This window comes from Ursus maritimus, unplaced genomic scaffold (genome assembly GCF_017311325.1).
Source record: "Ursus maritimus isolate PB19 unplaced genomic scaffold, ASM1731132v1 scaffold_14, whole genome shotgun sequence".
Taxonomy (NCBI): domain Eukaryota; kingdom Metazoa; phylum Chordata; class Mammalia; order Carnivora; family Ursidae; genus Ursus; species Ursus maritimus.
In genome coordinates, this window is record NW_024423786.1 from 44,882,584 (window position 1) to 44,888,583 (window position 6,000).

Below are 6,000 nucleotides of genomic sequence, written 5' to 3' on the forward strand. Positions count from 1 at the left end.
GGCTCCCAGGCATAATGCTAAAGTGCTGTCTAGTGTTTCTAACAAGACTGGGATGTGTCTTACTTAGAAAGTTTTGTTCAGGCATGAGTTATAACGCTGCTGGCCATGAGTTCATTGGTAATGAGTCAAGAATACATATTTCTTAAAAAAGAATATAGGGGTGCCTGGCTGGCTCAGTCAGGACAGAATGTAACTCTGAATCTTGGGATCATGAGTTCAAGCCCCACACTTGGCACAGAGCTTGCTTAAAAAAAAAAAAGAATATAAAATGAGGTGTCTTTAAACAGAACAAACATAAAACAAGATTATGTACTGCTTGGCTGATAAAAATATTGTGACCAAAGGTTTACAGAAACCTAACCCTGTATTTGCTCTAGGAACGATCGCTCAATATTTGTTAATCCAATCTTTGCAGTGACTTTATAGAACAAAATTACCGTAAACAATGAGAATCCACTGTGATAATATTGGGACAGTGAAGATATGGAAAAACATGTATCTGTTGGGGGGGGGCGTACATGCATGCAGAGGGACGGGAAAAGAGTGAGGACAAGGGGGATAAAGGGATGTCACATCCTCCTCTTCCATGAAAGGCGATGACAGATAAAAGTCTCCAACTGAAAAATGCAAATATTGTCACATAAGCCATTTACAGATATGGAGTTAAAGCCCAAAAGATTCAGGCAAGAGCTAAGAGTTATTCCAGGTATGGTAGGAAAAATGTGGGTGTGGGTGAGAGGTGGGGCACGCAGCTGCCACTTGAGGTAGAAGGCTTAGAATCTTTCATCTTGAAGCCTGCATGACTTTAATAAAAGTAAAAATGATAAGTAAAAATGGAAAGAAAGCACCAGGTGAGAAATATGATGGGGAATGCGCAGCCATCTGTAGGCACGGAGACTGGGAAGGTCTGCGCATATTCCTGTAACTGTATCTTGGGAAAGAGACAGAAGATGCCTCTGAGGAAGGAAACTGCAGGGCTGGGGGCAGCAGAGAGGACAATATTCACTGTAAACCTCTCTAACATTTGAATTTTGTACCACGTGTTATATAGTGACTATTACACAAAACAAGTAAAAACAAAATATTAAAAGACAGCTGTCGGGGCGCCTGGGTGGCTCAGTCGGTGAAGTGTCTGCCTTCGGCTCAGGTCATGATCCCAGGGTCCTGGGATCGAGTCCCGCATCAGGCTCCTTGCTAGAAGGGGAGCCTTCCTCTTCCTCTGCCCCTCCCCCTGCTCGTGCTCTCACTCTCTCTCTCTCTCTCTGATAAATAAATAAAATCTCTAAAAAATAAAACAAAACAAAACAAAACAAAACAAAACAAAAGACAGCTGTCTATACATCCACCTCCCTGGTCAGATCCTGCCATCTCACCCGTTCAACAGTAAACAGAATAGCTAAGATGAGCAGCCTTGGCATTTATTGAGCACCTACTGTGTGTCAGGCACTGAGCTAACCTTATGGCCACCCTCCAAAGTAAGGTCCTAAGATTTCCATGTGACAGGTGACGGGATGAGGTAGGTGCTCAGAGAGGTGAATTCACATGCCCAAGATCACACAGCAAGTCAGGGCAGAACAGCCCAGAATCAGGCCCCCAGCAGGGTCCCTCTGCTCTTCCTCAGGCTTGCCGCAAAGCATTAATAAAGCGTTCGCCATGGACCACGTGGTAGGCCAAGCGCCCATGCTGCACACAGGACGTGGTCGATGCATGCTTCTGGAAGAGGAGGGACTACATAGGGACTATTTTTACAGATGGAGGAACTGAAACTCAGAGGCCAGCAAGGGGCACAGCTGAGGTCCACAGCTAGACACGCTGGCTCTGGCCACCCAGCCCCCAACCATCCAGCCTCCACAGCCACCAAGGTCCCCCCTACCAGCTGGCGGCAATCAGCACGAATGCATCTGAATGCCTACTGGGTACTCAGCTCTCCTCTGAGAGCTTCCGGTGAGTAACCTTGACAGAGCACTCCAGGAACCCCAGGAGCTGCTACTACTTTTATAGCCACGGGGAAAGGATCACCCGCAAGGCCGGGAACCACAGAAAGCAGCCCCTGCAAGGAGGCCCCCCCGCCATGCATAGGTGAAACTCCAGGACACAGGCAGAGGCTGGAGCTAGTCACAGTCAGGTTACATGAGCATTCAGGATGGGGCCCAGCCCTCACCGCCTGTCCCCTCCTGCCCTCGCCCCCATCTTCTCTGGAGCACACCCACGTGGGCAGGCAGTGGACTCCGGTGCTCAGCTCCAGCCACATGCCTGGGCTGCCCCACCTGGCAGCAGTCCAAGCCACCCCCACCCGGAGACAAAGAAGCCACTGTCTGCCTCTGGGCCCTTCCTGAGACCTCTTCTCATCCTTCCATTCCTTCTGCCCCCTCATGTTTTCACCCCGAGCCCCAGAGTACCAGGGCAGAAAGAAAACAACACGGATAAATGGGATCAGATTTCAGGCCACAAATAGGGGATACAGGATGAAGTGGGAGAAGTGGGGCCAGGTGCTTAAATATTTTCTGATCCCCGGGTCTAAATGCAGCCCCACTACCACCCCCAGCACAGCACAGTAGCTAAGAACGTGGACTCCAGTGCCCTAAGCCCTCCTTGGCTGTGCATTCCTAAGTAAATGACCTCATCTTTCTGTGTTTGGTTCACCAGCCTATAAAGTGAGGACAGCAGGCATTCCTTCTTTACAGGAGTGTGAGACCATTACAAAGCCTGGTCCCTAGAGAGGGCTATCCAAGCTGCATTAGTTAGCTATTGCTGGGTAACAAATTACCTCCAAAATTACCAGCTGGAAACATTTATTATCTCACAGTTTCTGAGGGTCGGGAAGCCAGGAGTGGCTTAGCTGTGTGGTTCTGGCTCAGGATATCTTGTAAGGCTGCAATCAGTGTGTTGGCTGGGGCTGTGGTCATCTCAAGGTTTCACTGGGACAGAATCCACTTCCAAGTTCACTCACGTGGGCTGCCTCACATCACAGCAGCCAGCTTTTCCCGGAGGGAGTGATCTGAGAGAGTAGCCAAGATGGAAACCACGGTCTTTTTTGTTACTAATCTTGGATATAATATCCTATTACTTTTGCTGTGTTCTATTCATTGGAAGCAAGTTGCTAGATCCAGCCCACACTCAAAGCAAGGGGGGGATCATATGAGAATGTGAAGACCAAGGAGGTGGGCCATCTTCGAGGCTGCCTCCTACAGAAAAATGTGTCAAGGGGCGCCTGGGTGGCACAGCGGTTAAGCGTCTGCCTTCGGCTCAGGGCGTGATCCTGGCGTTATGGGATCGAGCCCCACATCAGGCTCCTTCACTAGGAGCCTGCTTCTTCCTCTCCCAGTCCCCCTGCTTGTGTTACCTCTCTCGCTGCTGTCTCTATCTCTGTCGAATAAAAAAAAAAAAAAAAAATCTTAAAAAAAAAAAAGAAAAATCTGTCAAGCCCTGTGTCAGGGAGCTGGAATTTTCCCAGCTCTTGCCCTGTCCCCGGGGGAGAGAGCCAGGCACAGATACTCCAGCTCAGTGAGGCAGAGCTGGGACCTGTACACGCCCAGGGAAGCTAGAGAAGGACTGCCAGCCAACACACACATCCCATGTTCCTGCCATGTGCCACCCTATATGGAGACCAGGTTCACAGTGGCACGAAGACCCACACAGCTTCCATTGTGCTCCCACAAGGCCCACAGCCTGGTTGGGGGAAAGAAACTCAAGAATTAAAAGGCGAGAAAGCAGACACATAAGAGAATTACAAATGACAGGGCCTGAGTGGCTGTTGGCGAAGCATCTGCCTTCGGCTCAGGTCATGATCTCAGAGTCCCGGGATCAAGCTCCACATTGGGCTCTCTGCTCAGCGGGGAGTCTGCTTCTCCCTCTGCGTCTCCCCCTGCTCGTGCTCCCTCTCCTCTCTCAAATAAACAAATTAAATCTTTCAAAAATTATTTTAAAAAAAGATAATTACAAATGACAAATGCTGCTAGTGGTGACAAGTCAAGCTTTGGAGCCACACCGCCTAGGTTCAAATCCTGTCCCCACTACCTTCCCCCTGTGTGACCCTGGGCAAGTGACCAAACTATGCTGTGCCTCAGTTTGCTCATCTGTAAGAGGGGGACAAGAGAGTACCCACATCACAGGGTTGCTGGGAGGGTTTAAAGAAGTCATGCTTAGCCCTGGCATGGAGGGAGCACTCTGTAAATGTTGGCCATTCTGCCAAAGAGCAACAAGGTGGTAGGGCATACAGGGATGCAGTGTCAGGAGAGGACTCTCTGGGGTGACATTCGAGCCATGGCATAATGAAAAGGAAGAGCAGAGAAAGAGTGATCCAGGCAAAGGGAGCAGCAAGTACAAAGGCCCTGGGGCTAAGCATGTTGAGGAACAGCAAGAAGGCCAGTGTAGCTGGAAGAGTGACAAAAGAAAGGAGAAGAGGGGGGTGCCTGGGTGGCTCAGTCGGTTAAGTGTCTGCTTTTGGCTCAGGTCATGATTCCAGGGTCCTGGGATCAAGTCCCCCATCAGGCTCCCTGCTCAGCGGGGAGCCTGCTTCTCCCTCTCCCTCTGCCGCTCCCCCTGCTTGTGCATTCTCATGCTCTGTCAAGTAAATAAATAAAATCTTTTAAGAAAGAAAGAAAGAAAGAGAGAGAGAAAGAAAGAAAGAAAGAAAGAAAGAAAGAAAGAAAGAAAGAAAGAAAAAGAAAGAAAAGAAAAGAAAAGAAAGGAGACGAGGTTGGGGACATAGTCAGGAACCTCACATGGTCTAGATTCTAAGGGCAACAAAGAACCATGGGAGACTGTTGAGTAGGAAAATTCAGCAAAGGGTCCCCCGAGGGAGGCAACATCGTAAGGCATCACCAGGCAAAAGGAGGTTCAGTGTGTTCCAGGCAGAGGGAACATTCTGAGCCTGACAAGTTGATGTGAGGGTCCGGTGAACCTGTGGAGGTGGGGAGTGGCGAGTGGGCAGATCCTGGCATAGGTCCCAGAACCTAGTGTCCAGCTGGAGGTTGAGTTTTTCTCCTGCAGAGGATGGGGGTTGTGGAGGGTGTGAACAGAGGGCATGGTCAAATCTGTATGCCAGAAAGACCAAAGGCCGAGGCAGGGGCCAGAGCATGGAGACAAAAGGATGAGTTCTAGAAGGTTCAGAACCAGTCAATTGGCAGTGGAACTTTCCCCAGCTCCGCACCATCCCTGCTGCTCCCAGAGCCTGTTTCTTTACCCTTACAGTGGATTAGTTCCCCCACCTCCCCTGAGAGGATCAGCCTGGCCCACCCACAGCAGGTGCTTAGGCATTCCGGTGTGGGGGTTGTTACTAAGATCTGCTCCGATGGGAATCTCCAGCAACGCCTATTCCACCCCAGGAGGACCCCCAACAGCTTCTTCAAGCAAGCCCCTCAGAGACATCCCAGAGACCTTTATCCAAGGATACCTGCATAGGACACCAAAATCCCCTCGTGAGAGATCATGGTCTCTAGAGATCCCCAAACAAGTCTTGGAATACGCAGCAACCTCTCCACAAACCCTGAGCCCCTCAAATCCTGCACAGATCCCAAACTCTCAAAGAGCGCCCTGGGCCACAGAGAAAACTGGTAAATGGCTCCCAGGAGACACACACCCTTCAGAAATCCTAAAAGTATCTCACAGATGCCTCAAGAAGCCCCTTCATCCCTCACCCCCCCCCCGAGAAAGCCCTAAAAAAAACCCAAAGTGTCTTTGCAGCCCCCAAAGACCACTGGGTCATCACTGTGGACCCCTAGGGACCTACGGGAATCCCTGAAGAACCTCTAGAGGCCTCTCACCGTCACCAAGTCCCCACAGAGCCCCCCCAAATACCCACGGCCTCCCAATCAGCCCCAGCTCTCTGGAACCCCTACCAGCTGCCCAAAGATCCCCAAGTTACCTTCCAGCCCCCTGAGGTCTCCCACACAGCCTCTAGAATGCTGAAATTTACTATCTCCCTCCAGAGACCCTCAAGCTGTCCCCTGCAGTTCCCTCAGAGACCCCTAATCCATCACTCTTTCGAGCCCCGGCCCC

The 6,000-nt window shown here is 50.5% G+C and overlaps 1 protein-coding gene across 2 annotated transcripts in view; it reads right to left on the bottom strand.

Moving 5' to 3' along the window:
* Positions 1-6,000, bottom strand: part of SLC27A1 (solute carrier family 27 member 1) — a 31,686-nt gene that overhangs the window by 23,891 nt on the left and 1,795 nt on the right. The gene's annotated exons all lie outside the window — the stretch shown is intronic.